This window comes from Anas acuta, chromosome 10, assembly GCF_963932015.1.
Source record: "Anas acuta chromosome 10, bAnaAcu1.1, whole genome shotgun sequence".
Lineage (NCBI taxonomy): Eukaryota > Metazoa > Chordata > Aves > Anseriformes > Anatidae > Anas > Anas acuta.
In genome coordinates, this window is record NC_088988.1 from 19,987,709 (window position 1) to 20,015,192 (window position 27,484).

The 27,484-nt window shown below is 41.2% G+C and overlaps 1 protein-coding gene and 1 long non-coding RNA gene across 15 annotated transcripts in view; one reads left to right on the plus strand and one right to left on the minus strand.

The window, feature by feature from the left end:
* Positions 1-2,014: 2,014 nt before the first annotated feature.
* Positions 2,015-26,836, minus strand: LOC137861825 (uncharacterized). 3 transcript variants are annotated; one of them, XR_011099878.1, is made up of 4 exons: positions 26,676-26,836; positions 25,724-25,800; positions 10,712-10,773; positions 2,015-6,612 (listed from the first exon to the last, which is right to left on the minus strand). It is a non-coding gene; the product is annotated as an uncharacterized lncRNA (long non-coding RNA). The 3 variants fall into 3 exon arrangements; XR_011099877.1 differs by lacking the exon at positions 10,712-10,773 and adding an exon at positions 15,444-15,522; XR_011099876.1 differs by lacking the exons at positions 2,015-6,612; positions 10,712-10,773 and adding an exon at positions 13,395-15,522 and having other exon boundaries at positions 26,676-26,833.
* ZNF536 (zinc finger protein 536) overlaps positions 24,812-27,484 on the plus strand; it is a 350,225-nt gene continuing 347,552 nt past the window's right edge. For 6 of the 12 annotated variants that reach the window (XM_068693349.1, XM_068693350.1, XM_068693340.1 and 3 more), the window contains exon 1: positions 25,821-26,035. The gene's annotated coding sequence lies outside the window, so the exon portion shown is untranslated. The other 6 variants (XM_068693342.1, XM_068693352.1, XM_068693344.1 and 3 more) reach the window with 3 other exon arrangements.

The window sequence follows — 27,484 nt, forward strand, 5'->3', positions numbered from 1 at the left end:
CCATCATGAAGAAAGAAATGCTTATGGCTCTTCTGGGTGTTTGGATCTTTTTTACTCATTGGAGCCAAGATGTATGAGGTGAATGTATCACAGAATCACTCATTGGCTGAAGTTGGCAGGGACTTCTGGAGGCCATCTGTTCCAACCCACCTGCCCAAGCAGGGACACCCAGAGTAGGTTGCCCAGGAGGCTTTTGAAGATCTTCAGTGAGGGAGACTTCACAATGACTGTGGTTTTATGCACCTGAAAAGGTGAGTACACCTGCTTACCCTGATGGGAGGGGAGGTTGAATTGCTAACCTGGAGGTCGTATGGAAGAGTTATCCCTGGCTCTTCTCCTTGGCAAACCATTTCCTGCATTTTGCAAACCATTGAGGGGATGAGGACCACATTGATGGCACTCTGGCAACTCCTGTGGCACCTATTAGGTGCAGGTATCACAGATATTATGACAGTGGTATGGGGAAGAGGAGGGATAGCATCAAACATCTTAGCATAGAAGTCTGGTGCCGTTATTTCTTAATGTTCCTGCTAACTCTCTGCAGTATCCAGAGTTTACGTGCCCCTATAAAGGAACAACCAACGATCATCTGACTTTTTATGAGAAGTCTTGATCTCTCCACCTTAAAGAGAAATAGGACAGCAAGAGAATCAAATGGTAACAAACAGTATAACATGATAAGTAGAAAGAATATATGCTTTTTACTGCATTTAAATTCACTGTGACAATATTGCTGAAAACATTATTTCTATTAGCTGGCTATAGGTAAACTTGTACATTTCTGTTCATAGAGGTTTGAAAAATTAAAAAAGCAGTTGAATGATGAGTATTAAGAGCTGGAAAATGTTTTTCCAGATGCTGATACAAGCACATATTTGCAGTCTCCAAAATGTAATTTGGTCTTTTAATCACCAAGAATTGGTGTCTGTCCCTGGTTTGCCTATCAACTTTATTCTTATTCTAGTGAATACTGACTTTCTTGTTGCTTTTTTCTCCCATCCCTACCCTACAAATAGTTACCCAAGTAACTGATATTCTTTTGATTTTCTGCTAAGCTAGTTGCGTCTCCTTTTTAACTCCAGCACAAAAAGATCCCCAAAAGTGAGAAGACCAACAGTGCTCAACAAATCAGGGTAGAACCATCAGCTTTCCTCTATGACAATCCCCCAAATGTATTTTCTATGTCTTTACATGGAAATAGCGCAAGTTTTATTCCTCTCTGATACCCTGTACTTTGTTCATTCCTGCACTTTAAAACATCTATGTTAAAGCACCTATTTGCTAACAGAGCTTGAATGTTTTTGTAGTCCAGTGTGGGAAACAATGTGTCTGCACATCACTGATGGTGTTTGCTGTCCCTGATACCTTCATAATTCATTCAGATTTCTTTGTTTTGATCCAGGACAAAAAGCGGTTATAGATCATGTCCACTGGTAAATTTTGATTTCTTTCACACTTCCCTTGATACTTCTGAACGTGGCCAATACAAAGGGAGAAGACCTCTAGCTGGTCTGGCTGGCCACGTGCCCTCTAGGACTTTCCAAGGTAATTGGCAAAAAATGTGGTGTCGGTCGTGGCTTACTACTTAAATGCAAGCTGTAACTTTGTCTCTTCCTTTTCTTCTGTGCTATGGGGATTCTAGTAGGATACAGGAAAGAAAATAAAAGTGGCATTTTCTACAGGAAATGGCCCTCACGAATATGTCTCCGCTAATAATTACAAAGCTGGTTTTATTTTGTTCAATGCACTGCCTCGGTTTTGGATCCATATCAAGAGCAGCATATGCTCTCCAAACTAAAATATGTGCATATCTGATTTTTGACAAAAAAATTATTTAATTGATCTCTTCCTACCCTTCCCCCCCATTCTCTTCCTGCCTTTTTTGCCCAGTTCTTTACTAATTCCATAATATAGTAAGCCCCCTATTATGAAAGAAATCTGAATTAATTTAAATATAAAATATAAAGAATTAACCTTACAGCAAAACAGATAACAGAAAAAAGAGCTAGTTTTTCTCTGTCTAGTGACAGCCTTCTCGTTTATTATCATTTTAACAAATTAAGTTGCAAAATTGGCATTATTTCAGAACTGTACAAAATGTAATGACTCCATGAAATATATTGAATTTTTCAAGTATTAAAAATCCCTTCGTTTTTGAAAATGAATCACTGGAAATGATCCTTAAGAATCCAAAGTAGGTTTTTTTTGTGCCATTTCTATACTATGCCTGCACAAAATCTAATGGCATTTGCTGAGTTAATCCTGGATATTCCATTGTTTTGGTATTTGTACTCTATTAGTTAAATACAACATGTGTGAGAAAATCAAAGGGAAGAGATGTTGTTAAAATAGGAGAAAATATTTATGCCTTAGATGTAAGAAATACTTGTCACCCAAAATAAATCTGGCTTAAACTCTTTAAGTCTTAAACCAAACAAGTTTGAAGTTAAAATAAGTTCTTAGTCTTAAACCTCTCTCCCCCTACAAATATATATTTATATATTGTGTGTGTGCATATAGTGTGTGCATGCATGTAAGAGCACAGCATATACAAAAGATAAATTCCTCTAAACCTGAAAGAGAAAGAAAAATACATGTTTTTAAGCCAGTATCTGCAGTCTTCTTTTATCCTTTTGCTGTACTGTTGGATGTGAAGGGACACAAGTGCATGGGTAAGAAGCACGAGGCCAGCGGCCAGCACCAGCATAGCTGGTGGAGGCGTCACGGTGGTGACAGGGCATGAGCAGGGCATTTCAGGAACAGACCCAAGGTGGGGGATGCTGCCGCCAGATATATTGGTGGGGTGGAAAGGAAGCCAGGGAGTTGGAGAGCTACAGGCTGGAGTCTCAGGAAGTCATTGTATGAGGTCATGATCACAAGTATTATAGCTCAGAGAATATGGGTACTTGTCAAAAAATGGGAAAGGTGCACAGATGCAGGAGCTGCTGCATGAGTGTTCCTCCAAAGGCCACTGTCCTCTGGCGCGGTCATGTATCATGTTGTTTCAGCTGTTTCTGTACCATGTGCTAGAAAAACGGTGAAGTTGTTTTTTGCCACCTCAATGGTTGCGTGATAAAACTTGCCCGTTTTTTGCAGTCTTTGCTGGCATTTTCTCTCCCCAAGAAACTCCAGAAGCATCCCCTGTTAACATGCCTTCCCAAGCACCACCTCCATCCTCTTCTTCTGTGCGTCTTTGTCTGTCCTTCGAATACATCTGTGTCTTTGCCCTTCCAGAGAGTGCCCTTTTTTCCTGTTGGCAGCCCTTGCATAGGTGTAGTGTGTTGTGCTGCCTCTCATCTTTGTCTCGCTCTATTCTCTTTCCTGCTGATGAGACCCATGTTGCTTTGGCAGAAAAGCTAAAATACAGTAGTTCATCAATCCAAAATCCACGATGATGCACTTGTCTGACAGTGGGGGTTTGGCTGAAGGTGATTTTGACTATGAGCCTGACTATTCCTTTCTCTTGACAGTAGAAAAGGACTGCAAGACTTTGTCTAATATAGATTTCACAAAGTATTTTGACAAAAAGCAAGTCTTTATTGATGGGCAGCTTAGAGAAATTGCTTGAATTGAGCAGATACAGGGAACAGCACTGTTGCTGTCCTCATTTGGAAATGGGGAGTGCTCTGTGTCTTGTTCTCAGCGAATACAGGAATTCCTAGCCCAGAAACAAAATGACTATTGCCAGAAATCACTAACCAGTGCCACCAGGGCTACCACCCTGCAGCTTGTCCAGCACAGAGAGAGAGAGAGAGAAGTGGCTGCAGCAGAAATGCCTGAGTCTTTTATGGAAGAATCTGGAGAATCTCAAGTGGCGTTATAAGGGCCAAAACTTCATCTGTTCTGGACATGGTAACAAAACACATCAGGATGGACTACAAGGAGTTTGAGAGGGAGCCTGTTCCCTCCTTCCCCTAGCCATTCCAAAATTACTTAAAACATGGTTGAAATTCCAGTATTTAAACCAAGCTGATATTGATCTTCTATATAAGTATTCCTCCTGCACCTTTTGGTAACATAAGAGCTGATCTTAGTGTCTTTGTATAAAAATCTATGTTCCTTGCAATATTGAACACGATGGTCCTTGTCCTGAAGGCTTCTGCCCTTCACACTAGCAGCGCCTGTATACTGTCAGCTCTGAAATCATGGCAAATCATATGGAAGCCCTCTGGAATCACTTACTCTTAAGACTTTTTAAGATTATAAAGAAAAAAAAATGAAATCAAATAATCCATTTATAACTTCATCTGGAAAGGGTTGGAATCCGATAGAGAACAGACACATAAAGATACTTGTGCACTACTCATTGTGGGTAGTGATTTAGTGTGCCACATTTCTAACCCTTTTACAGACAACCGATGCCTAAAATCAAACCAAGCCATAGCAATAGCAGGCCAAACATCAAGGTAGGGAGGATGTCTGAGCATGCTGGTTGCTGGGAGAGGATCCTGCACTTCCCTTGAAGTATCAACATCAAAGATGACGAATAACTCTTTTCTCCATGTTCCAGTTCTGCACATCATCTGAGTATCCTTTGGCAGCAACAGTTGGCCTAAGCCTTGGAGCGGCAGCTGGTATATCCAGAAGCAGAGCTGTGATGCCTGTGGCATCAGATGTACTGGAAACCCTTCTAAACTGTATTTTGAAGTTTCAGCATTTGTGTGGACCTAATTATAAGACACACATTTCATTCATAGACTGTGTCTGATTATGCACAGTAGCATGGCTTATAACAGAGCTGAGCTGTTACTGGCTGCACTTTAAGGAGAGGATGTGGTTGGCAGCACAGGGTGACATTATATGGGTTAGTCTGTGACCAGGCCAGAAGACTGAACTGCAGCTCAAATGAGCTGTTCCTGGCTTATTCTTTCATTTGCTGAATGGCGTTGGACAAGCCACTTTACCCTCCATGCAAAAGTGTTCCCGTGATTAAAGTGGCATTGCTGGTGTGTGCCTAAAGGGCTCCTGGGCACAGGCAGCTGCTCAGTACTTTGAGATCTCTGTTTACTCATGAATGCACATACCTATGTATGTGCATTTGCATGTATCTTATACATTATGTGTGCATGTTTTATATATATGCACCTGCACTTCCATATATGTGTATATACAGACACATGTATTATATATATGGATGTATATGTGTGTTTGTGGATGCATATACAGAAGCTTTTATATACTACCATTTAGTGCTGTATCATTGAGGCATCACATACAATCTGACAAATATTTCATCATTGTGAAGTGAGCTTCACTGATTCCAGATCTTGGCTTTCAGAAATCATGGTCTGCTGGTACCTGAACGTAGAGTCTTTGTCAAGTTAAGGTTTCCTGTTTTTGTCAATTGATGCATGGGCACATGTCAGTAGGGTGTGCAGCAGGTTCTTGTGAAGGCTGCATGTGATGGTTGTTGGAGGCTGCTCTGACACTGCCTTTAACAGTCTGGACATAATCATTTAATGTAATTGTTCAGTGCAGCAAAAAAGCTAACGAGTCCCGCTCTCCTGAGGATGATAATATTAAAAAAAAAAAAAAAAAAAAAAAAAAAAGTGTTTAACATTACCAGTCCCGTAAGAGTGACCAGAAAATTGAAGGTAGCCTTAGCTGTGGAAGATGCTGGGATTTAACTTTGCAGTGTACAGGGTCCATGTGGTAAGGGACTGCTTGTAGCCCCCCTGTGAAGCCTCGGTACAGCAGGATGGATTGTACCATCATTGTCTGTGCCTGTAAAACTCCTCACTGCAGTGGACAGGGCTCACTGTCGTAGCAGTTAGGTGTTCTTGCAGTGAGAGTGAAATTGAAACTACAGCAAATCCCTGGAGAGCTTAAATAGTGTTGTTTTCCTGGAGCCAGGATGCCAGTGATGTCGGTAGATCACAGTAAAAGGTGCTCGTTGGATCATTTAGATAGGAATCTTCAGAGCAATGCCTGGCAATTAGGTAACCGTTAAATTTCATTGAAAATTGTCAGCCTAACTGCTCCAGGTTCTGTTCAAAACCTTAGTCTGGTACTTTAGCCATGTAAGGTTCAATGGCTCCACTCCTGTTACAGGTGTCAGTGAATAATAATAATAATAAAAAAATATTGAATTGTGCAGTACTGAATCTGCCTAGAATTCTTATTATATGTTTATAAATAAACCCTAATGGCTTTTTGGAGTGGTTATGGTGTAGTCTATCAATGTATATTAAGATTACTATGATGGCATACTATGATTACTACGATAGCCTTTATGATAAAAGCATGCAAATTAACACAGGAATCTGCAGGACTTTGCATATTTTCCTGTAATTTAATACAAACGGGTCCAGATTTGTAGAATCACAAGCACAAAAATCGTGTGCACACATTTTGTGTGTGCAGTTCTGCCCTTACCCAACAGAGTACAAGAGAGGAACAGCTCCCATGGTCCGGCTCTGCACTGTGACTGGGAATTTGTGTGCCAAATGAAGCACAAGGTGACTTCTGATGGCCAAGTTAACCATCAGAAAGGTTTCTTAATGGAAATGCTGTCACACTTTTAACTAGAGTACTGCTGCCAGGCATCACATCAATAATGCAAACTTTAGAAGATAATCTTGCAATTAAGTATCCAAGAATTCTGAAGTATTTCTAGAAAGAAAAAAAAAAAAAAAAAAAGGAAAAAATGAAAAATGTAATCATTATGAATGGAGGGGAAGCCATCAAATGAATTTTAATTTTGCACTCAGATTTATTACGGCTATCTGTTCTCAGTGCTCAAATGCCTGTTTACTTGGACAGTTTCTTTCCATAATGAATCATAGTAACACTTAAATTAAGCACAGTAAAAGAATGGTTAATGTCATAACACACTGACAATTTAACCTGGCCAATATTTTTATTGCCTTGTACAATAAACCTAACAGAGCACAACTTGCTTTTTGACTGGTGGAAAATTGGTTATGAACCGCCAGGGAATGACCAATTTTTCAAATGCAGCCATTCAGTCACACTATAGCCACTAATACTTTTTTTTTTTTTTTTTTTTTTTTTCTGTACACTATTGCTGTTATAATCTTTTGAGGATATTTTATCACAGCAATAACCTCCTCAAAATCAGTCTTTACTGCAGTTAATGACTGGACAGCTGGAGCATTAACTGGCCTTGGCTTTGCCTCTAGCCATTAACTGACAAACCAGTTGTTATCTGTAGGTAACAACCAATTTCTTGTAGAATTTTCTTGATAAAGTGTCTCACCGGATAAAAGTGTTTTTTTTTTTTTTTTTTTTTTTTTTTTTTTTCCCTTCTTTCCTGGGCTAAGATTTAGCAGGTGCAAGATACTATGTAGAAGAAGGATTGCAGAGAAGTATCAGTAAGTAGTAATGTTGTGAAGGAAGTTAAATTATAAACCAAATTCCATGAAATGTTGACTGTTGGCTTCTGCCAGCATTTCAGTAACATTGATGAAAGATTTCTTCATCTTGCCTTGCTCCATCAGCACAGCGCTTGACCCTGAATGCACGAACGGGCTCTGGGTCCATGCTGCTTAGCGCTGAGAGGGACGGGCTGCTGCCCGCACTGGGGCATGGCACTGCCGTGGTCCCAAGGGGGCATGCAGCTCCCGGACGCTCGGGCAGAGAGGAGAGCATTTGTTAGCCTGCCTTTCCTCTTCTGAGCATATAGTGAATGAAGACCTGAGATTAATTCTGTGTGTTTTATACTTAATAAAAGGGGTAATATTTTTGAGGGCCCTCATAAAATGTTAGCCTTTACTCTTGCTGTTTAAAGTTATGAAATGTTAACCTCTGTTTGGTTGTGATGCTATTTTATAAGAAGGGTTAGCAGATGCTGATTCAATCACTGTATTACTGAGGGGGCTTAAAGCAGAGATTCATGGAATAGTTAAATAGCAGTGGAATAAGGAAAATGTACAAATGAAACACCTGTAAAAAGCCAAGTTCTATCGTGCCATAAACAATGATGGTTTAAAACTGTTAACAGGCTTAATAACAGTTTATTATTTTACCTTAACCCCTTTTAATACCTTAGTTTCTCCAGCTTTTATCTTGGACGTACTGAGCTGTTAATATCACTTCTTACATTTTCCCCTCTAGGTATATTTTCCAGGAGCGACTGTGAAGAAAGAGAAACACAGCCATGCATTTGTTTTTAAGAAGCGCAGGAGGCACTGTGCTCAGAAACCTTCCCTATCTGGGCTTTGGCATATGGCAGCTTGTCTGAGCATCTACAGAAGTTGGAGATTTCCAAAACCATAGGCAAAATTCCCACATCAGCAGGAGTGTGGTCAGGGTGTTGACCTAGGGGTCAGGACACCCTGTGGTGTCCGACTTTGCCAGCTCTGTGTGTGGGCATGCTTGCCATGGCTTTCCCTTCTGTATGGGTTTCTGCATATTTCCAGGTGCTCGCACAGGAGCCTTCTGCAAAACGCTTCATTGTCTACCAGAAGTAGAACTAATATCAACTTGAATTTCTAACTAGAGAGTCGATTTCAAATCATATTAGATTTTGAAATTAATTTAATCTGGAAAGACTTGGGGGATTCTTGGTAGCAAGAACCTGTCTTGCACTTGAAACCCCTACATGTTTTGTGCACATGCAAGTGGTTCACTTTCTCTTTGGTATACGCATGTAGCTGCCTAATGCTATTGGTGATTTCATTTGGACATTGATGTAAGAACAGAGCCCTTTCATTGCGCATGTACTAACTACCAATATTATTTGTGATTCAAGCATTTCTAGCAATTTGAAGTGATCCAATGATTTTTAAATCATTCTTAATTTCATAAGTCTACTCCTTTAATCTCTTTCAAATTACTGAAAATGTAAGGCATTCTAAACATTTCTGATCATTCTTCATGGCTTTGGCCCCATAAAGCCAATTTTTTCCAAAGTTAAGCACTTAAAAATTTGAAGTACTTCAATAAATTTAAATTGGCATATTCTGTGCATATCAATTTAGAATTATTAGAGCATTAGTGCCTAGAAGTGATGGCTGAGGGCATGCAAACCAGTTCATACATTGATTTTTAATGACTTTTTATTGATTCCGTGCTTTTTAAACTTGATACCCTTAGGTTGCCTCTTACATGGAGTTAAGAGATTTGTGATGATACACTAAGTTTGGAAAAGGCATCTTTTTTCTCTTGCACTTTTTATTCTCTCCTTATGGCTTACTACTACAACTTAGCTCAGATGCAAAGAGCAAATACACTCAATTTGTGGCTTTGGAAATGGTGATTGTGACTTTAATAGTATATGGCTCCTTGTGTTTCCCCAGCTTATCTGTAGACAGGGTTTATATTCAAACTATATTTATATTTATATTTATATTCAAAATTTATATTAAGGGTCTCTCCTCCCCTCAATATGTGCACTGTGCTCACCAGCAGTGAGTGATAGATGCCCTGGGCCTGTGCTGACAGGAGAAATAGGCCTCTTTTTAATGTCAATCTTAATTCGTTGAGCCAAGATATTGTAGGTGTCATAAAGCACAAAGTGAAAATGTGCTTTAGTTCTTCTACATTTTGAAAACTATTCATTTATATTACAAAAGACCCACACCCCTTCTCTGTATCTCTTTCCACCGTATTTATTAACATTTTGGTAATGACCTATTGAGCAGTGCAGTCAGCGCAGTCTGCACTTTTGATAACAGCTGTGGCTAGCGGGCACCATAGTGCCATGGTGGTCATCCTTCTCTGGGGAAGGAGGGAGACAAGGGATGGCGTGCAGGCACAGAAGAAAGAGAAAGCCCCTCCCCGCCTCCCCAGTGTGGCAGCCCTGGGCCGCAGGAGTCTGGCTGGCTGGTGGCAGCCTGGGGACATGCCTGCCCAGTGTGGCGGGGTGGCTCAGGGAAGCACCACGCTAAACCACTTACACCACCACCCTTCCTTGGGTGCGAGACATGCATTGTCCAGAGCTTTCCTATGCGGGTCATAACAGGACAAGTGGGAATATTTCTAATAGATTAAATTATTGTGTGTTTTCCTTAGTGCTTCCCTCCCACTGCTTGGGCTGTGCTGTGTGAGCTTTTTTGGGAGGCAGTGAGTCCAAATCCGGCTTGCAGGGAACCCTGCACTCCCGCTGCATTGCTGTGTGCCTGTTGTTAGCAATGCCCTTGTTGAGGATCCTGCCGGGAAGGCTGGTCACTGTTGCATGCAGGTGTCCCTCTCCCTCTGCTAGGCACCATCCCTCTGGCTGTGGTTAAAGCATGTAGCAGTCTGAGAAGACATTAATTGCTGCTAACTGCAATGGACACTTCTGTCTTTAGTCTTTGTTTAGGGAAAATTCCACTGCAATTGCATTGTTAGAAGCCATGGGCCTGTTAGAGTTATTAGGCCATGTGCTTTCCCTGTGTTGTCTTTGTGGGAACACCACCAGAGCCAATGTCTGTGCTGGGCTGGGGAAGTGTTAAGTGGAGAATAAAAACAAGTCCAAATTCCCATTTGGAAACTGCATGCCTCAACAAATACCACCATTTGTAGCAAGTTATTAGCTTCTTGGTTATAATTCTGTGTCTTTTCAAAAGGGAGGTGGAATAAAGCATGCAAAAGAGATTTTTGATACTTCACGGTATATTGACTGAACAGCAGAAAGCTCCCCAGTCTGCCTGCTCCCCTTTACAGTTTGGTTGTGCTTGAGGTAACACTTCTTTCTTATTTGCCATGATTCCCAGTGTCTCCCCATGGCAGCACCCTACACACCCCATAATGCAGGTGGATAATTCACCTTCACATTATGAATCTGAAATGTCCCTGTCCTTTTTGTCAGACCACCAATGGATGAGGGACCTGTAAAAAAAAACAAACAGAAAAAAAAAAGTTTTTTTTTTTTTTTTTCTCCTCCTTCCAAATAGGAATTTGATCTCTACTGTGGCATTATGAGGGCTTGCTGGTGGGCATGAGCTGGTCTTTCTCCATGGGGTATGAAGGAAGGAGGAATGCCATGTCCTTGGGTGAGAGAGCAGCCATTTATATATTTATTTAGAAGCAACTCTGAGCAACAGCACATTTACTAGCTTGGTTCATTTTTATGGATTTGATTCATTGCTTATTAAAACCAATGGAAATCTTTCCATTGTTTTCAGTTGGTTCTGGCTCAGAACTTCTTGGTGCTTGACGGTAATTAGTAGGAGCTGAAAGATCTGAACTTCTAAATCATGATATATAATGGTCTTCTGCAATGCCTGTGTCTTAATTATATATATCTATCTCATTATATATACATGTATATTATATATGTATATTTATACTGTATATATATAATACACATAATCCCAATATTTGTTGAAGTGTATTTCTGGGTGAGCAGTTTCTACTTCGTTAATTTTTCACATGTATGGTGTTGTGAAACAGTTAATAAAATATCATCAATATTGTATTTATCCCAAATGTGAAACTAAATATTGAGATCAGTTTTATCCAGTCATTAGTTTATGGACACTAAGCCCTCTGAGAAATTTCACAAATTCCCTTGATTTCCCTGAGCACTAAATTTAGCATTTGGATCTTTGACTGTATAGAAGGATACATTAAAAACTGATACAGTCAGATGATTCCCTATGGGGTGTACATCTATGTTGGCTTTTACATCACAGTTATTTCAGTCAAAATCTGGCAGTAAATTATTTTAACCAAAAGTGTTTTTTTTGTTTGTTTGTTTTTTTCTCTTGGGGTGTACCAAACACTTTTCATAAGCATGCAGCATGTTTTCAGGTGATAGCAGATCAACCGTTTCAGCTTCTCCAGTGTGGCTGATATATGCATGTATATCTGAAGGGTATTTGTGCAGCTGTACGTAGACCTCCACACACCTTTGGATGGTGGCACATGGTGGATGTGTGTTGTAGGAGCTGATGTCTTCAATAGTACTGAGGATTCCCAAGGCCAAAGTGTTTCGTGATACTGTTAGCATTTTTAGCAAAGATCAATGAGATCATGTTTCTGTCTTTTATGTTAACTTTCTAAAGATATTCTAGTAGCTGTATCTTCCCTCAGGAATCTTTAGAGAATCTGTGGATTTCAAGTCCCTAGTATAAAATAGTACAGGACAATGAATTTGTAAGCACTGTTACCTGTCCTAGAAAGCAGATTCTGAGAGGAATTATTTTATCCTTATAATTTAATGTATCATGTAATGAAAATTAATCTATGTAATTCAAATTCAGACATTAAAAGAAGTTAAAGGGGTCAGTATATACAATACATTTCTCTTTGCCAATTTATTCAGTTAATTTAGACATTGCCTTTTCACTTTAACTCATTAAAACTTTCTTGCCAAGTTTACTTATCTGTGTTAAGGGTACAATTAATATTATAATTTTTAATTATCCACTTGGCTTTATCAGAGCCAAAGTGTTTCCTTAAGTATGGATATCAAAATAGAGAAATAGAGCCTATATTTTTTTAGGAAAGTGAAGATCTGCAACTTCACTAATTCCTTAATAAGACAAATATTTATATTTCCTTCTCCTTACTATTTATACATCAATAGTTTTTTTTTTTTTTTTTTTTTTTAATTTTATAACCCTAACATAATATAGTACTGAAAGCTATATTTTGTACTACTTAATTCTGTACCACTCATTCTGATTTATGGCATCATTTTGTTTCCAGCTCACTCCTTATCTTCAAAAGGCTTGATCCAGAACTCATCAAATTCAGAGGAATAGATCCCAGTGGGCTTTAGATTAGTCTAGTAGGGTGAAATTGTGGACTTCATGAAGTTTGCATTACATGTGCAGATATTCACTAGTGAGATTACTTGATAGATTTCTAAGTCAGCTTCTTCTGTGTAGGAGCAAGTTCTTGAAAATCCTGGCCAAGCACTTGAAATTTAAGAGACCATTTTAGTTGCATGTATTCATCCATTTTCTTACTATGACATTTGAGAATACATTTATTTGCCAGTTTGATTTTATCATCATTACAGAGGACTCATGTTTCTAATTTCTTCTACAGGCTCTTGAATTGTTAATGTTAACTCCTACTGAACCCAACTTTGTTTTCTAATGGAGGAACAGCATTCTGAACTTGTGTTGATGCTGAACTATTAAAAAGACGTTCTTCAGGAATGACAGTCATAATAAAGTACAGCTCATCAAAAAGGGATGGAAAAACATTAATGCAGAAGACATCTGGTAAATAATATTATAATGTATTTATCTTGTTATTTCTTATAGATGTACATTATAGATGTACAGAGTGATAGATATAAAATCATGAAATTAAGTTCTTCAGTGAAGTTGTAGCTGTCTTGTCATCTTTGTTGCTCTGTCTTTTCCTTTGCACCGGACACTGTCAGACTGTAACACCCTGGACATATTTTCCATTATATATCAGCTAGAACATTCCCGTTTTTGCCATTTACCACATAATTCCTGCTATTCTGCCCAGTTATGTATATAGACCACTGCACACAAAATTATTTTTATTAAATAAATACAGAAGTGAGTTAATATGAAATGACTGTAACAGATACTACTAGATAATCATGTATGCTACAAGCTACCTTAAAATGCATTTTTGATATATAGCTGCAGTGTCTGATAAATAGCTATTGTGCAGCTGATTAGCTGTGCTGAGAAATTACTCATTCCCTTGTATTAACTACACTGTTTAACTACACCGTTTCCACCAATCAGTATGAAGTACGCCAACTTTGTTTAGCCTGCGCACTTGTGCAATGATGAACAAGTAATGCATAAAACAAACCCTCCTACCTAATCAAACATTCCTCAGAGATTTGAAAACAGAAACAAAGGGTAAATCCATTCATAGATTATAATGGTAAAACAAAATAAAGTTTGACATATGTATATGGAAACTATGAACACATGATGTGAATAATTTTTTTAAACAACAACATGTTTGAATTATTAATAAATGCAAAAAATATGTTTTAACACAATATGGAACAATTGGAAGGATATATTTCTTTAGAATCACAACGGTCAGGAAAGATCTCTATTGAATACAAACACTATACATTTTTTCCCCTTTTGGTTTGCATTTTAGCTTTTTCAGATGTCTATATTATTGTGAAACACTGCCGTGGTTATAGCTGGGAGAAGTTTCCCTTTTAGATCCATGAGCCTGTAGTACAAATTTAATTCTCTGAGTACATAACAAATGAAGTTGGTTAACCTTCAGGGTGTGAAACCCATTTTTCTCTTCTCATCCTAGGGTGTTAGGTGTTGAGGACAACTGATGGGCAATTCTCTAGAGAGGACTGTACTGTTACCCAGGAAAGGGCTTAGATTTAATTTTGCCATATATCCTGGTTTCCAGGTTATTTGATTTTAAGATAATTGATGGATCTCTTTCAGTATATTTTTTCTTAGTCATCAAGAGAGCTCAAAATATTTGTTAAGTTACTTTATTGGAGAGTAGCTAATACTGACAGGATGAGATACCAGAAAATTTTTGTTGTTGTTGTTTGCTTTCTTTACTTTTTCCCCTTCCTCTTCAGATTTGAGCAAACACAGTGCTTGCAGGTTTCGTGGGGGCTATGATGACCACAGTGGTCATTTTTACTGCTGGCTGCATGTTGGTTGGAGGCCTACATTCTGCCCATCTCTACAATTCTTATTGACTTTAATGTCTTCTGTGTGAGCAGATAATATACAAAATACTCATCAATTTAAACACCATATATAAATAAAATCCTAAATTGAAGCCGTCACAAACAAGTCAGAGTAAAGGCAACAGTGTCTTTAACATTGAACCCTTAGAGGAAACAATGTGAGTGAGCAACAATGCCAGCTTTAACTTTGAATTCCCACTTGTGTGTTGGTTTGTACCCCAATCTTAACATAATCAGAAGCTTTTCTGCATTTTATCTCCTCATTTACAAAAAATATTTGCTGAAAGGTTATATAAAACTCATTATTTACCTGAGTGACCAGGAAGGCTCTCAAATTACCATTCCAAGCTCTCGGGTGAATGCTTATTTATAGTTTTTTAGTAGGCATCCATTACCTGATGGATTGGAAAGACTTTTTTTTGAACTAGTTCCTGTCTATTGGTTAAATACAGATTGGTAACTTTTTCTTAAAAATATTATTTTTATCCAGATAAGCTCATCACCTTTGGATTTCTAAAGTGGTAATTAGTTTTAGCTTGAATATAGTTTATTCAATATTTTCACTAGTGTAACTAAATTTTACCCAGTGAGCCATGATCTTGAGGTCTCTTCCAACCTAGACAATTCTGTGATTCTGTGATATTCTGGAAATGAATTACAGCATTGCAAAGCTTGCAAAATCTGGAGTGCAGAAGTAACACAAGCCTGTTTACACAAAGCTGTGCCTCAAACCTATTTAGCTGCTCATGTATTGACTAGTACAAGCACAAGGTATAGAGGTGGGAAAAGGGTGTAGCACATTTTAAAATGTGAGCTTGGAAACACAGCGTTAGGGATATTTTCATGCCCAAAAAGACATAACAAGACTTATTCACACCTCTTTGCAATTTGTGCAGTCTTTGAGCTTCACTGGTTTTGCTTGGTGTATCAGTCTTCTTTTGAGGATTTGCTTCTAGCTTAAATTACAGTAGAAACAGAAAAACAAACAAACAAACAAAAATGAAAACATCTCTGCACGTTTTTTTCCAAATGTAGTTTAGCAGTGGGAGCTCAGAGAACCCATGCAAGCTACCTCTATGAGGATGGCAAGTTACCCCATGCAGTGTCTCCTACTCTCTGTGAAGTCCTGTCTCAGCCTTGTTAGCTCTAATGCTTTCTTGGCATAGCTCCAGCACATGCGCATCTCAGACTTCTCACCCACCTCTGCAACTGTTAGCACATCTGTAGGATTTCAGAATGACAAGTCCTGGCTAAAGAGGTGTAAAACAACATGGCCATACAAGCTGATGCTTTGTGATCCTTGAGGGCTCTTACAGTTTGTAATTTATGTCTTAAAATGACACTCTTAAATAGCATCTGTTAAAGTTAAAATCCAACATATATATGAAATGGCAAAAAGGAAAAACGAGGACTAAACTTAAAAATTTCCTAGGAAATAGGTAGTTTGTTTGAATTCTCTGGGGTTTTCATGATTCCTAACAGCCTTGAAAAATCGGAACTGCCTTTTGTGGCTTTGTGGGTTTTGTTATTGCTTATTTGTAGGGTGTGAGAATAATACCTGAGGGTTTTCTTTTTTGGCTTTCTTCCCTTACACTTGCCACTTTTTCTACAATCACTCTTTTTTTTTTTTTTTTTTTTTTTTTTTAACCTGGAAGTTCTGTTCACAATTTTTCTTCTCCTTGGGGTAGAGATAAGTGGTGAGGAGTGATAGTGAATGCTCAACAGAGAAAGTGTCTTTCTTATCTTTTTAAGTAGAACAGGTTTTCAAGCATCTGAAAGAAAACTCCCACACTTTTTTTTTTCCACTTCCAGGTTGTTTCAGAGAGATGGCTTACGTTCAAATTCATTTGATTATACATAGATTCTTATAGGAAAAAAAAATAAAAAATAAAAAATAAGTTGCTGATGTAAAATTAATTAGTAGCTGGAAAAAGCTTTTTGGTCAGGTGAGAAATTTGCAAATAAATAACAAAAACCTTAAAGCCTTTTGAAGTTATCAGAGAGAAAGGAAATAATAAAGGTCATAGTGCTGTTGACATCACCTTTGCTGTTGTAAAAATTTTGTGGAAGTTTCTATCTTAAGTATTATCTTTTAGGAAACCAGTTCAGCTTTTGGTTAAGAAATCTTTAAAATACTGTTTAAAATGATGTAAGCAAAAATAATTATACTCTTTGCTTCCCTCTGCTGGCTGTGCAGACAGAGTTAATTTGCTTCATGTTGTGTGACCCTCGGATTCTAAGCAGGTATGTTGATTTTAACAGTATTCATTTCAAGCGTGGATAGAAAAAGGTGGGAAACAGCTATGTATGAACAGAATTATGGAAGCAGAGAGAATTTTGAGAGAAAGAACAAGTCTTTATTTTTGAGGCTTTAAATTATTAGAAACATATTTGTTATTAAGGAAGGTCCCTTTAACCTCTGCTGAACTCATATTCCAGAATGGTTTAGGTGAGGACAGGAGAGTCATATTCATTTTCCTTGAAGAAAGGCCAGGTACTGAGGTATAGCAACAATATTTTGGCAGGAAAATGGCAAATCAAATCCAACTGTCCAAAAGGGTTGGATATGAGCAGAGCTGAACAAATCTTTGTGTGTACACACATCATTCAGGTGCTTTACATTACACAGAGAGCTCTCCACTTCATCAGTTTTCAGATGTTCTGCTCTGCACTAGTGTCACAATGTATTGATGTATATATTTCAAATACATGTAGGCAGTACAGTCCTTTGTCCTACTCCCAGAGCCTCCACAGCTCCCTGGGGACCTTACCTATGTCACTTTCAAGCATCCCATCTCCCGTGAGAAGGTGAGATAATCCTCTCTGGGGGGACAGAGCAGGTGGAGTGGTGCCTCCCTCTGCCAAGTTATTTGTCATGCTCTCTGGCATTGTTTTAGTAGACGTTTATGGTCCTTTGACAGCATACCTGGAAAGACAGGTAAGACCCCTCCACAGCCCATTCCCAACCCACTTTCCCTTTCCCACCCCTTTCCCACAGGTGCCCAGCCTGCTTCCTTTGGGTATGGCTTTGATGAAGTCTGTGAGGATGGAGAAGATGAAGGGAAGCCTGTGAGCTTCTACTGCAGCTTGGAATTAATAGCTGGTCTTTGGGGTAAGGGTACAATGACCAAATGGGCATAAATCATGGCTTTCAGGCCTGTGTAGTAATGCCAGTGTAGCAGTTAATAAGAGTTATAGGATCACTATTGTTATTATTATTATTTTTAATAAGAACCTGCTATGTGTGTCCTTGGGGCTTGCTGGGAGGTGGTGGTGAGCGGCCTGGGGCACACCATACTGGCTGGGCCTCCACCACTGCTGTGGCTCCCCTCCTGCTGGCTGGGGAGAGGTGCTGCATTTTGTCTCTGCAGGATGAGGAGCGCTGCATTTTGAGGCAAAGCTGTGGGTAAGCTCTGCCCTGAACCCCACTGCCTCTCAATCCTCTCCCTCTCCAGGTGGGCAGGGTTGTGGTGGCATTTCTTTGCTGCCATCTCTCATGGCCATGGCAGTGAGGTGCTGCTGCCAATTGCCATGAGTCTCTGCTGGGGGGGACAGCCCTTGCACCCACAGCCTGGCATGACCCAGCCTGGGGACACAAACATGGCCAGCAGGAAAGCTCTTGGCTGGGGGCAGCCACCCCTGGGACTGCCTGGGGCACGGGAGGCTGCAGATGGCGCTGGGGTGACCGCTGAGTTAAAGGAGGGAGGCACCATCTTTGAGGTACCACCTCATAGTGCAGCCTGTGTGGGGAACCACTGAGGAGCATCACATTCAGCAGGTAAATTGTCTGGGGAAGCCTCCCCAGAATGACTTGTCTGCTATGGATCTCTGATCTTTGAGATCCTCGCAAAACATCCTGGACCTCCTTCAGCCTGATTCACAAAACTGGTGAAGACGGTGTTTCTGTCTAGACAGTGGCACCTACCTAATCAGCTGCAGATGAAGCAATATCAACAAACTTTTAACAAATGATAAACACAGTGCTGCTTGCTGTTGGTACCCAGTGCAAGGTATTTACCAACTTGGCGTAGCCCAGTCCCTGCATACACTGCTTATGGGTGACCAATGTAGATGAGAAAATTAGCACTAGTGTAATGGCCTTGATTACTGTACCATGGTGCTTAAACAGTGAAATGGTAGTCTAAAAGCTAAGATATAAACATTTTCAGCAGATCATCAAAATTGTTCTTTAGCTGTTTGCTTTAGGCATTAATCTGCAAACTTTCTGATAGAACAAAGGCTTCAGTGTGGTGAGGAGAAGTGGTTGTGGGGGTGACCGGGAGCGCACCCATGGGCTGAGGCGGGTGTGTGGGCCAAGCCAGGGGTTGTGGGGAACTGGTGCGCAGTTGGGAAGTCAGTGTGTAAATGGCAGAGGAAAAAGTGGTAGTGGGGTGGCATTGGCAGGGAATGTGGCTGTTCATCAATAGGGGAAAGCATCCTGTGTGCTGGGGAGAGCCACAAGGTTATAATCATTACAAGCCTATGGCTTGCTGTGATCTTTGGGACCAGGATGGAAAGAAAAGGGAGAAATTTAAGGAAAGTGTTGAAAAGGGGAATACTGATTAGTTGGATAAGAAGAAATTCTTACCCCCAAAAAGTATTCCTGAATCTGATCTCAGAGATAAGATCAAAGAAAATCACCTTTAAATAGCTCCTGAAGAGGTATGACATCCAGAGAAGGGTTACGCGTGAGTTTGCTGCAAGAGCTAGCTCAGTGCCAATGCACTTCAAAGATGAAGTGCGGCTATTATTTAAGATATTTTTTCCAGTACTTTCCCCTCTTGGTCAATCATAATTCCTAGTGATTATAGCTGGAAAAGTATACCTGCTGTACTAATCCCATGTAAATTTAAATGATAAAGTTTAAATCCTGGAGCAAAAGTTGTCTCCTGATCTTCTATATTGTCCTTGTATTTGGGCTTACTGCACCTTTCATTCTTGCTCTTTCAGAGGATTTCTGAGTCCTTGTTTTGCTGAATGGGAGATAGTCACAGAATTATGTCCTGGATGGGGTTATAAAAGCTGTGTCTTTATTCTGAAAGCAGAATTTTTTTGATTCCACTAGGTGGATGTATTGAGAATATTATTCACTATTTAATCAAAAAAAATCTCTCTTGCTTTAGGAAAGAAAAAGGACAAAACTTAATTTTTTATAATTTTACTTAGTTTCCTATGTTCAATAGAAATACAAAGGTGACCACTTTTGTCCATAGAAACTTCCAATGCCATGTACCAGTCTGTTGGTCTCAGTAATTTTGATGGACCTTTTCTCTTCATTCCAGTTTCACCTTTGTTTTGAAAAGGAGAAGGATCAGTGCTGCTGTGACTATGAGAGGGAGCTGTGTCTCCATACTGCCCCTGCTTTAGATACTGCTTCTGTTGTACATCTTTCAGGTGCCCATTTTGTACTTTATTTTAGACCATTTTTTGGTGTCTCTGATTTGATGAATTGTTGCAATAACTTTGTGACAAAAAGTGGCCAACATTGATGCCTGGCTTCATTATATGCTTTTAGTTGACCCATGCAACTTGATTGTGACACCAGGCTCAATGATAGTTGACTGCTATAGTTGAGGATGCAAATTTATCTCCTAGAAATGTGGTTGGTGTCTTTTTTTTTTCCCCTACAATTTCTGATCACCTCTACCTTTGAATCCCTGTGATGATGGTATATACAATCTTTGCTGATCAAACTTGTATTTTGACTGTAGACCCTGGGAAATAGCTTGTTCTCAAACGGGTTCTGCCTCTGATCTGTTTTGAAAGCTGGAATCTCACGGTCCTTTTTTCCAGGAGGCTTTCTTACACAATCTGTACAAGTGGGAAAACCTCCATCCACCTTGTTAGTTTGCTGGGGTTGTGCCCAGGAAACTCCTATGTTTTTAACAGGCATTTTGGAAGGGGTTTCCCTTTTTCCTGTGAAAGTGTTTTATTTATGTCTTCTTGAACCATGCTTCAGCGACTTTCTTGCTGGATGACTTGTATTTTCACTGGCTCAGACTGCCATGTAGATCGCACCACCTGTTCCAGAGTTTGCTGCAATATTTACTGTAAGATTTCTGAAATTCCTTATTTAAAGTCCCCACTACTAGATTATGTCTTTTATGAGCATTTCCTTATCAATATTAAAGACTTGATGTTCTGCTCTTACTTGGAAAATAGACCCCCTCCTAAAGGCACTAAGTTTTCAATGGGCTTCTGCAGCCTTTGTTAAAAGAATGCCCGGTTGCTTATCATCTCTCTTTAGGAAGGAAATGCTGATCACACTTTTTAAGAACAAAGGTAGGATTATTCCTCAGTCCTTCCTCATAAAGCAAACAACTTATAAATATTTAAATATATAAAGCTAATGTTTCTCCCCCACCCACTGTGTAAATTAGTATACGACCACTTGTATTTTGGTGCTTCTGTGTATAAATCCCAGAATCACAGAATTTCTAGGTTGGAAGAGACCTCAAGATCATCGAGTCCAACCTCTGACCTAACGCTAACAGTCCCCACTAAACCATATCCCTAAGCTCTACATCTCAACGTCTTTTAAAGACTTCCAGGGATGGTGACTACACCACTGCCCTGGGCAGCCTGTTCCAATGTCTAACAACCCCTTTCGGTAAAGAAGTTCTTCCTAAGATCCAACCTAAAACTCCCCTGGCGCAACTTAAGCCCATTCCCCCTCGTCCTGTCACCAGGCACGTGGGAGAACAGACCAACCCCCACCTCGCTACAGACTCCTTTGAGGTACCTGTAGAGAACGATAAGGTCGCCCCTGAGCCTCCTTTTCTCCAGGCTGAACAAGCCCAGCTCCCTCAGCTGCTCCTCGTAGGACTTGTTCTCCAGGCCCCTCACCAGCTTCGTTGCCCTTCTCTGGACCCGCTCAAGCACCTCCATGTCCTTCTTGTAGCGAGGGGCCCAAAACTGAACACAGTACTCGAGGTGTGGCCTCACCAGAGCCGAGTACAGGGGGACGATCACCTCCCTAGCCCTGCTGGTCACACTGTTTCTTATGCAAGCCAGGATGCTGTTGGCCTTCTTGGCCACCTGAGCACACTGCTGGCTCATATTCAGCCAGCTATCAACCATCACTCCCAGGTCCTTCTCTGCCTGGCAGCTCTCCAACCACTCATCTCCCAGCCTGTAGCTCTGCTTGGGGTTATTGCGCCCCAGGTGCAGGACCCGGCACTTGGCCTTGTTGAACTTCATGCAGTTGGCCTCAGCCCATCGGTGCAGCCTATCTAGATCCTCCTGCAGAGCCTTCCTACCCTCAAGCAGATTGAGCCTCATAAAATACTCCTCCCACCTCTTCTCCCACCTAGGCTTTTTGTTGTATTCATCAAACTTGTGAGATTTGGGATTTTCTTCCTTTTTGTTTATGTCTGTCCAAAATAAGTACTTCTGAAATCCTGTAATTTCACAGAGGTGGAAATCACAAGGACTAACAATGTTGCCTGCCCAAAAACCTCAGCTCTCATTTCCTGTCATCCTCCTTTTTGAAGTCGGACAAGTCTGTATCTGATAGCTTCCATTGCCTGAGAAGGTGCTCCCTATTCTCTAAGACAGTGCGAGGACCTTGCAGACTAAGTCAAACAATGGACATTTCTTCTGCTCTTTCCTTCTTTCCCCTGTAGTGTTTTTGCCAAGTTAAAGCACTAGTGTAGTCCTGCCAACTTGTAGAAGAGGCACAGAAGAGGATAAAATCAACCAAAGAAGTAGTAGAAGTAGCTGGGGACAGTGAAGCCTCTGCAATTGAGAGGACATGAAGGCTCTGAAGAGAAAAGACGTTTCTTTGGATGCAAAAAGAGAAAAAAGGAACAACATTGAGATGAGGGGAGGAATGGGAAGGAATACTGGAGGACACTACAGAAGTGCTGATGGTATTGGGGAATATTAGGAACTCTGAGCAAGGTTGGGGCAAAGCCTCCCTGAGCTCATGTCTGAGATCTTCTGAATCCAATCTATCCAGTCGACATTGCTTAGGAGGCAAAACCTGTGACTGAGTCAATAAAATGTGGGGGGCATTTGTCTTTAGGAATGTACTCAGCTCACAAACCTACATCCTCTCTTCAAGCTCCATTTTAGGGAAGGATTGGCCATCCCAAACCAAATAATCATGCCTAACTTGTCCTGGGGAAAAGAATTTTGATTGGTTTTGTTAACAGCAACCTCCTGTGATATCACGATTGCCTGTACAGTAGCCTCCTCTTCCAGATTTTGAGAAGCTTTTGCTTGATATGCTCTTCCTCTAGAGTTGAATTGGATGATTATCTGCTGACTAGGGAAAAAAAAAAGACTGGGCATTCACCAGTGGTGGACTAGTGCTGACAGTTCTGCCATCAGTTTAGTGAGGGTTTAGAACTTAATCTCCACTTCCTGGGAGGTGTTTCCTAATCTCTGTCCACTGGCAAGTTTCTGGAGGGAAGTTTGTTCTCTCCAGAAAAATTAAAAAAAAAAAAAAAAAAAAAGAGAGGAGAAATTAATTTTTGCAAGAATTGGAGTCAAAGTCCTCATCCTCACTCTTTGTTTTCACTCTGTTCCACTGTCATTAAAAGAGCATCATGCACTTTTGCCAAAGGAACAGGAAATCTCAGTGAGATGTCTAAAGCTCCTCTGCTGTCAGTGCCATTTCACCTATCTCTAGCCAATATTATCTTTGTTTCAGGAAAAAAGGACCATGGGGTTTTCCTGAGCTCTCATTCTTCTGTAACTCTTTGTGTGGTGCTCTCAAATCTCATGGCTGACAGTGACTCCAGGTGCCTGATTTGGCCCCTGCTTCTGAAATGCCGTCACCTCCTATATAGTTTGTATTGTGAAGCCCTAAGTCATTGAAATCATAAAGTGAAATCTGATATTAAAACAAAAAGGTACAGCTTACTCTTTTATGAGACAGCTAATAATGTTCAGCCTTGACAGGGTTAAAAGGCAACATCCATTTCCCCATTATCTTGTTTAAAAAGTGCCTTTTTTAAAGTCCATATGGCGACTTCCTTTCGACCTGCTTTCCCATCCTCGTCTCTTTGTCAGGGCTGTCACTTATAAAGAATCACTTGACTTACAATAACAAGTTCAAAAGAAGACAGAATATAATCAGTTGATCCACGAAGAATTGAAATAAAGAACACCCCCACTGCTCCAGTTATCATTCCCATAGAGATAGTGATATTATTGATGTGATTGCTATGCTAATTTCTATAGAAAAAACTTGTATTTTGGAATTTGTTCAAAGAGAATTTCAGACACATCAAATTGGAAAATGCAGAGTGAATTCCTAAACTTTTTAGTATAGGCATGGGATTTTTTTTTTTTTAACATTGAATAGATCTGAACAACTATTTATAAACTTCACGTGAAGTCAATTGGAAAAAAATCTTGCTCATTTTTGAATTATTATAGAAAGTTAATTTACTGCAGTTCCAGGAAAAAAAAAAAAAAAAAAAAAAGTCCTACAGTACCTATAGGATTATTAATATCATCCCTATAACCTGCAAGTGGGATTGGACCACAAAATCCAAAAATAGAGACTAGGGATTATAAAAGATGGGTACGTTTAAGTCCGCTGTTTAGAAAGAGCTAATTAATCTATACCCCTTCTTCTGCAATTCCATAGTCCCTCCGAGAATTGCCACAGACATAAACTTTTTTTTTTTTTTTTTTTTTTTTTTCCTTGGACTCCTATTTTAACTAGAAGGTTTCAGCTTGTGATGTTATGCTTTTTATGTAGTAAACTGATTTAAAATGTATGCCAGTCATCTTCAGGGAACTCATTTCAGTCAAGATGAAACTAGTCTTACCTGAATCAATGTTTTAAGTGTCCCTGTGGCTCGGCATTTTGAATAATCAATCTGTCTCCATCGCTTCTTAATCATGCGCATCACAGTCTTTTTTATTTGTCAACCCTTTCGGATCCTGGCTTTTTGTTATTAACATGCCCCTAATGTCACATGCAAGCCTTTTCTTTAAAACAAGCTGCTCATTGGTGTATTTTGATACTTTTTATTATTACTAAATCTTTTTTCCCATAATTACACCACAATCATTATATAATCCCATAACAAAGAGTCTATTGAGGCACCATGCTTTTGTCAACTATGGGACACAGAATCCATAATTGCATTATTCAGTCTCTCCCCCCCTCCCTCCCCCCCCCCCCCCCCCCGCTTTATAGAAACACAACCTATTTCACCAGTCACATTTGCACCTTGTTTGCTTGGTTATATATTATTTACTAAATCGTTGCCCTGCGGATAAACCTTGTAAAGTTGCTTTAAAAAAGTTATTTGTTTGATAATTAAGTCCTGAAAACCCATCGTTTAATGATTATTCCGAACCCATAAGGCAGAGAACCTCCATGACGTTTTTCTCTAAGTTTAATTACCGTATGCTAATTTCCTTGCCTACTACGTGATTAATTAAAATCATATTTTCATAATCATTTGGCACTAGTATTGTTTTAGAATTATCATGATCCCCTAAATAGTGTATGTAAATAAAGTCGATTCTAATGGAAAGAATCAAAATGCAACGCTGAGGACCTTTATGTGTTTGTATGCATGCGATTGGCAACATAACTGGCTTATTTACATTAAATACGCCACAAGGTTACAGTGCAGATCAACGTCACTTTATCGCTGATTACTTCTCTTAAACGCCGGAGCGGTGACTGATGCTCCGGTCCCCCCGTCCACCGAGATTTCCCCGAGAGTTTTTTTTTGGGAGAAGCGGACTTTGCATAGTTTCGGGAGCAGGTAAGAGGGGCGCTTTGTGGAGCCCGCCGCTGCCCCCGGGGGCTCGGCGGCGCTGGCGGGGCGCGGGCAGGGGCGGCGGGGGCTGCGCGGGGGCTGCGCGGCCGCGGGGGCTGCGCGGGGGCTGCGCGGGGCTGCGCGGGCAGCGGCGCTGGCCGGGGGGCTGCGGAGCGGCGCGGGCTCCTCGGGGTGTTTACACGGGCTCAAGGTCACGACCAAGCTGCGCCGTGTTAAATGGTTTCTTAGTTGCTAGACAGGGAGAAAAAATGGACGATCACAGCCCATTCTTTGTAGATTATTATATCAAGGGTTCAGCTTTTGGCTCATCAAAGCTAAATGCCGCAAGACCTATCTAGTTGCTGTGAATTATGCCAAGACGACAATGGAGTGCTTTTTTAATGGTACAATGCATTTCACCTACCAGATAGGGGGAGTCCACGCTGAGAGATGGGGATGTCTTGTGATGTTGGGTGATCAGTATCAATGAAGGGGGTTATTCTGAAAAGAGACAGATTAAAATAAAGCGCTCTTTGCTCGGGATGTGCTGGAAGCAGTTGGGAGGGCTACCCGGAGCGGGCGGCCGCGGCAGCCCCGCGCCGCACTTTTCCCCCTCCGCACAAGAAAATGATCAAGTCAATCATGTGGACATGCTTCATTATTCATTGAACACAATCTTTTACAACGCTCCGTTTACGTGCGGGAGTTTCTTCTACGCTTTGCTTTAAATTTTAAGGTAAGAAAGACAAAGGTAAAAAGGGGGTTTTGGAGGATCCGGGAGGCTCCCGCGAGCCATCAAAGAGGCTCCAAAGTCAGTCTGGAGTGTGTTTTTTTATTATTATTATTTCTTTTTAATCAGCGCAACGGGGCCTGCGTTTTCCACCGTGATTAAAAAAATACAGTATAATTAAATATCCATAGCAGTGACGTTTGCAAGCAGGGCTGTCAGGGGAAAAGCAGAAAATAATGAAAGGAGCGGAGAAGCCATTGAATGGCGCTATAGAACTTAGCCTGAAGAAAACCCTCCGTTTTTCCTCTTTCTCTCTCGTTTCTTTTAAAACCGTTACTTTACAAAAAAGGAGCGGGCGGGCGAGGCGAGGCGACGGGAGGCGAGAGCCGGCGGTGGCCGCGACACCGGCTGGGGGCTGCCCGCCCGCTGGCCCCAGCCCGCACCGACCCTGCCCTTAACTTGCCCAGAAACTTTTTGTTTTAAAGGCTTGCTGCGAAGCAAACTTTGCCGAAGTGACTTTAACCGCGTCCCCCCCCTCCTCCCCCCTCCTTCCCTCCCCGTCGGAGGATCCCGGCTAATCGGGGTGTAATTTGTAAACTGCCCCCCCCCACCCCCCCTTTTTAAATCAAAGTTAGCTGATGCATACCATGTGTCAAACTTGTGAGATTCAAGTGCCTAAGAGACCTGCCATTTTGTGCTCTAATCGACCTCTTATGAATAGGAGCCGTGCATAATGCTGCGAGGAGCGTTGTGACATTCAAGTAGGCACTAAATGTCAGGCCAGGTCTCAGCCCTTGCGGGGGGAGCCGAGCGCGCCCGGCGGCGCCGCGGGGAGCGGGGAGGCACCTGCCAGCCCGCCGCCGGGGCTTTTGTCAGCGCCCGGAGAAAGTAACAGGTTAAGGAGGAAACTTAAATGGCAAGCCCCGGGGGGAGCGGCCCCGGCCAGGCGCTGCGCGGGGCTGGCGGGCGGGGGGCTCCGGGCGGGCGGCGGGATTACTGGGGGGGCAGAGGGTGTGGATTGGGGGACGGGGGGGGGAAGGAGCGATTCTTTGATGCCTTGTAGGAAAAGAATCCAGCTTTTAATGCGCCCATCTGTTGCAGTTTTGCAAATAATTAATATATGTGTGTGTGTGCGCGGGAGGGAGAGGGCTGAAGGCAGCGGTGACGCCCGTGAACTTTAAACGCAAAATAAAAGGTCGTGAAGATTTATGCCTTTTTTTTTTTTCTTGCTGTTTTTATTATTATTTTTTTTTTTTTTCGGAGGGGACTCCAGCCGCAAAGTTAGTTGCCGGTGTCCCCCGGCGCGGCGGCCAAGCCGTGGGGGCGCCTCCGCCGCCGCGCTGCCCCCCCGCGGGCCCGTGGGTGCCGGCGGCGGGGAGGGGAAGGGAGAAGAGGGGAGGGGAGGGCTCCGGCCGCCGCCTGCCTGCTCGGCGGGCATTGTTTCGGGGGGCGTGC